This window comes from Felis catus, chromosome B2, assembly GCF_018350175.1.
Source record: "Felis catus isolate Fca126 chromosome B2, F.catus_Fca126_mat1.0, whole genome shotgun sequence".
Taxonomy (NCBI): Eukaryota; Metazoa; Chordata; class Mammalia; order Carnivora; family Felidae; genus Felis; species Felis catus.
The window spans coordinates 140,048,700-140,054,699 of record NC_058372.1 but is presented as its reverse complement, the minus strand read 5'-3'; positions in this window follow the sequence as shown (position 1 = coordinate 140,054,699).

The following is a 6,000-nucleotide window of genomic DNA, read 5'->3' as shown; positions in this document are numbered from 1 at the left end:
CTGGAGCCTGCTTTGAATTCTGTGTCTCCCTCTCTCTCTCTGCCCCTTCACTACTCACACTCTGTCTCTCTCTGTCTTTCAAAAATAAATATTGAAAAAAAAATTAAAAAAAAAAGAAAAATTCTGCTGTAATCTTAAAATCTTACATATTTTCCATGGAGTATCTTCCTTTCTGGGTCCCTCACTCTCTAAAAGCCGAGGGACTTATTATTCTCATGGGACGATGTAGTGTATCTTTCAAATTCCGTTTGGACTTGGCCTTTCTGGTTAGCTTCAGACTGAGACGTCACAGCCCAATACGAAGGCCATGTGCAACCTGTGAAACTCAGGACACAGAAAACATTTAGGAACCAATAGTGTCTCCCTACTGAGCAACAACACGTGCACATGCACACGTTCTCAGGAGCTGGTATTCTGGGTTCCCACATGAGCAACTCATCCTGAGGTCCGGTCTGCACTTTGAAGGTCAAGTTTCTAGTGGAGCTCAAGTTTCATGTGAGCCCATGATCTGGATATTACCGACATGTGCCAGGATGTCCAAATCCTTGTGATGAGGTCCCCCCTGCAAAACAGCAGACGTGCAAGCTGGCCTTTGGGTAACGCATGGAAACGTGTGTTGCCCCCCAAATGATGTTGCCCTCACCAAGACATATTTCCTTCTGTTCTAGTTCACTGTGCGCAAAGGTCTTAGGGGTCGAGGCACCAGGCAGCCGTTCATCTGGAAAAGGTCATGATCCAATTAGGTAATTGGAAGAAAGAAAGAATACTTCCCAGTGAGGATCCGGGAAGGAGGAAGCCAGAGCTGTATGTAGAAGTCACAGAGTGGAACCTGACGTGTGGTAATTTAAGGAGGCAGAAACCCATATTGGTTAAGAGCCTTGGCTGCTTGGATTTGAATTATGGTTCTACCATTTACACATGCACATCTAGATTCCTGCCCTCGAAAGGCCTCTGTGGCCTATAAAATAAGGATATTTGTATCATCCAAGCAGTGGTTGGTGCCAGGATTAGATGCGATAATTACGCGGAGTGCTTAGCAAAGGGCATGGGGTATAACCAGAGATGGAAGTGATGGTGATTGTGTTAGTTTACTATTGCTGTGTCACAAATTACCACAAATGTACCAACCTCAGGCAACGCAAATGTATTACTCACAGTTCTGTGGGTCATAAATCTGGCAGGGCTCAGATGGGTTCTCTGCGTAGGGTTTTGCCAGGCTGGAATCAAGGTGTTGGCCAGCCTGGGCTTTTCTCTGGAGCCTAGAGGGAAGAATCTCTTTTCAACCTCACTCAGGTTTTGGCCAAATTTAGTTTTCTGCGCTTGAAAGACAGATTTCTCTGATTTCTTGCCGCTGTTAGGTGGAGGCCTCTGTCAACTCAAGGCCACTGAATTTCACCTTCTCATGTGGGTGACCCCATCCTCAAGCCAGGGACAGTAGGTCACATCTCCCTATGCTTTGCATCTCTCTGACTTCTCCTGCTACTAGCTAGAGAATACTCTCTGCTATTGAAAGGATCGCCTGACTGAGTCAAGCCCACCTCGATAATCTCTGCATTTTAAGGTCAATTGACTGGGGGGCTTCAACTATCTGCAAAATCTTCCCAGCAGTGACTCCATCAGCTTTTGTTTCAATAGCCAGGGGACAGGAATCGTGGGGAGGGCATCTTTAGAATTCTGCCTCGGACAGTGAGGACGAGATGATGTTGATCAATGACTAACTTTTTGATTGGCCTTTGCATGTACACAGAGAGGGCCGAAGCTGAGTTTGGAGGTGGACGGTCGAGACTGCCTAATTGTCCTGCATGAGAAAGCAGAATTCTTTATTTGCTCCTGAGAGGGTGGGGGAGAGTTGTAAAATGAGAACTGGATGGAGAGAAAAAGAAGAGTTAAGTCACATGGCAGGGCAACTGAGGAATCAGGGTATTTCATGTTATGTGTGGGGGCTGTTTTTTTGTTGGTTGGTTGGTTGGTTGGTTTGGTTTTCTTGTTGTTTTTGTTTGTTTTTTTGTTTTGTTTTGATTTTTTTTTTTTTTTTTTGCCTATTTGGCTTTTCAGACTTCTCCCTGGTGCTGCATGTGAGTAGCTGTCTGTGAAAATGTGAGAAAATTGAATTCCAAGACTGAGATTATCTAAGCACTACACTGGTTCAGTGGAAGAAGGAGCTTAGAGCTAGAGGCGGCCCTGGGAATCTGTGGAATCTTTCAATGGACATTGTTTTCCCCACAGATGTCGAGTGAGGGTTCATTGCAATCTTTTCCTGCCCTCATGGGGCACAGCAGGAGTAAAATAGTGTTTTAGTTATACTTAAAACATAGAGCTGGGCAGGCAGCTGGGTATCGTCAGACCCAGACCCAATCAGATGAGATTGAGCAGGTATTTCTTCCTCCATTTAACATGTTCATCCATCCATTCCACCATCTGGGAAACATCTCCGTTGTACCCAGGATACGAGACACTCTTTTAGGTATTAGAGATTCTGTGTTGAGCAAAACTGAGTTGCTGGCCTCCTGCAACTGAGCTCTATTGGAGGTGATGGAATGGATAGATAAACAAACAAGTGCTAAATAACATCATTTTAGTTAGTTACAAGTATCAGGGGGAAATAAAGCAAAGTAAGAGAAAGAATAGATGCTAAGAATAGATGCATCCTGTTTTGGATGAGGCGGTCAGGGAAGGTCACTCTGAAGTGACAACAGAAAAATTTCTGAAAAGATCAGGGAAGATGGAGACGTTGACTCTATGACCTCAACTGAGAGGCACAATCAGTATGGACCCCAGGAGGAGGGGGGACAAGTGGGGGGCTCCAGACAATTGTATGACTTGTATTATTTCCTTTCGTGCTAAGCCTGCTTTGAAACTGCTTAGGTAAATGTACCCCCACCTCCCCTATCTTTTGGAACAAGATAGAAAGGTTTTTTTTTTTTTTTTTTTTTTTTTTTTTTGTCAACGTAAACCAAATCTTAGACAACAGTGGATCCCATGAATGCTGGATTGGGCTGAAACCCCAGAACAGAAAACATTGGGACAGAAGGTGAAGATCTCTGTTCATCTCTAGGTAGCACAAGTCAAGAACTTCAGCGTGAGAGGCGCCAGAGGGTGGATGAGAGGCTGCCATCTTTATTTAGAAGGGAGTAGATGACATGAAACATTTTATCTAGAGAGAAGTGAATTAAGGGAATGGTGGCGTTTGGCATTATTGTAGCTCTCACCAGATGCTGAGTGCTGTAGAAAGAGGGACACCATCAAGTCCCCAGCATCCAGCCCAGACCTGCCATGTCCTAGGACCCAATAAATATTTATGAACTATGAGAATGGTGAATGAGCAATAAAAATTTATTTCTTTCAGTGGAAGACCTATTTTTGTGAGAATGAGAGTAAATAATTGTCTAGCGTTCCAAAAGATCCACTTAAACAGTGAAAATCCTGGGTGCAGATTCAGTACCGTGAGGGGAGAATTTTTTAATAATTCAGATTGTTACCAAAGAGAACGCAGTTGCCTTAGGAGAAGGGGGACTCCCCGGCCTTGGAAGTATTTGAATGGGGGGACGGATAGCCTCTGTCAGTTGTGTTAAAGAAGCTCTTCCTCCATTAGTCCACGTTTGTCCATGTTGCATTGGACAAGAACCTTTTCAAGGAGATATTTAGGGTCACCTTGATCATAGGCGTCCCTGGCGCTAACTGTGGGAGGTGGGCAATATGCATTCTGGAAAGTATGGTTGGCCAGGGCTATCACCATGATGGAGTTTGAGAAGATGCTCTAAGTAAAGGAGGACTATCTTGCAGGCACCTGACACCCATAAAATTCATGCTCCCCATCATGCCCTTCCTGGATCACCGGATATCACTTTAACATGATTACTGTTCTTAAAGTCCTAAAGTACTCCCCACTAACACCAGAAAGTGGCAGAATTTCGCTTTTAGCAGTGGTTGGAATCTGCCGTCCCACTGAATGATAGCAGGCTTTTCCTCTTTCTCTTCTTGTTCATGGCCTGTGAACGAAGAATCAATGAAATGAGTTTGGGGGCAGATGAATACCCTTGGGGTGCTGCGGCCCAATCCTCTCCCTTAGACCATTCGCTTTGAACTCTCCTTTGAGCCACCGTTCAGCCCAGTTAATAGCCGCAAGCTCTTCGGGGGAAGGTTTGTTAAAATCATGTCCAAGAAAATAAATATAATGAATGAACAATCTCTGGAGAACGCCTTGACATTTAAAAAAAAATGTAAATTAGTCTCACAAGGATCTGCTATGAAATAGGCAAAGTGCATTAGTACAAATGAGATATTTTTACAGCGATTATAGGAGCCATCTCCTGGGGACCACACCTGAACTCTTAAAAGCTGAACCAAAACCCAGTTGTGTACCCAGGAATCTAGCGTGACAGATTTGAATGTATTCCACTAATAACTCTCCTCACCCCATGCCTGCATTTCAGTGCACGGTTCCCCTGTTGTTCAATGAGCTTTGATACAAGGATGCCGGAGCATGGCTTTGAACTCCTCTGAACCCAATTATATCCAGCCATTTGGAAGTGCCATGGTGGGATGATGGTAGAAGGGTGCTCTCTGAACTAGCACACAGAGAGTTCAAGAAGGAGTTGACTGCAGCGGGTCTGGCAGCCAATTCATACATGGAACTGTGCCGCCAATGGCACTGCTCTCTGCCAGCCTGAAATGAGGATGGAGGATATCAAAGGGAAATTCAATTAGCTGAACCAAAAACGGATCGAGCGAAGCGAAGGGGCAGCTGGTAGCAGCTTCTATTCTTTGATTTGCACGACCAATGTCCTGCTCCTGCGCGTGTTCCTTGCACCGGGTGAGTGTGTTAGAGGAGGGTTCTTCTCCGCAAGGAGGGGAGGCATTTTCCCTCCCCCGAGCACTTCCCAGCTCTTCGGTCACAAGGGAAGTCAGCTCTCCAGGTGAGAATCCCAGGCTTTCTCTCTCCAAATCAGCTTGGGACCAATTAAGATGACCCCAACAGAAAAAAAAAAAAAAAAGAGGAGCCAACAAGCAGGCCATTGCTCTTCTCCCGAAGGGTGGGTGGTTGACACGGTTTCCTTTCCGACAGAGGGCATGGCCCCAAAGAGGAGTAGAGTACCCAGGATAAAAAAAAAAAAAAGGGAGAGTTTTTGTGAGCAAGCTCTAAGAGAAAGAGCTGTATTTTATTTATACCATAAATCTGTTTTGTTTTATGGTCCGACCATAAAGCCTTACAATGACATTTTAAATCTGGACTCCCTAACATGGGTCTGTTTTAGTTGATTGAAGCAGACCTGACCTGCAAGCCCTTAAAGTAGTGTGGCCACTCACACTCGTCCTCTTTAAAGTTTGGAAGGGTCACAGGGTGAGGGGCTAGGACGGTTCATTTCTCAAGTTTGCCGGAGCTAAGAGATCAGTGGACTTTTACAATGCAGCTGTCCCCGAGGGGTGGGACCTGCCCCCGCTCCAGCCCGGGGCCCCCAAGGGAGACATAGATTAGACCCGCCCACCCCTTGTGCTCTGTCATTTGGGCGCCTTTGCCCCATGGCTCCAGCACACCCCCCCCCCCCCCGCCTGCTGTCTTGCCTTCCTGCGCCCTGCATCCGTTTTGGTGACCTCCATCTCGCCAGTCTTGCATCAACCCCAAAGAGAACACTTCAGCTTTTGAGCTCTGAGAGGAAGACACGGGCACCCATCCCTCCTGGAACCACAAGGACCTTGCCAGTCTTGGAGAGACAAACCCTTTATCTCCTCTTTTTGGCCTTTTATCAACTTCCATGCCAAGCTTTCCTTAGTAGATCTAAACTCCCCACATCACGGAGCGGGAGATTGTCTCGTAGTATTTTCAATCCCTGTTCTTAGGCCTGCAATAAAAAGTTAAGAGTGACCTCCTTACTACAGAAAGCCCAGACTCAGAACACAAAGGATTCTTGGTGTGGGAGTGGGGGACATTCCTTGCATTCACTTCTGCCTGAATCAATGTACCAATAACATTTTCTGCCATATTGATATCACCATTTCTCT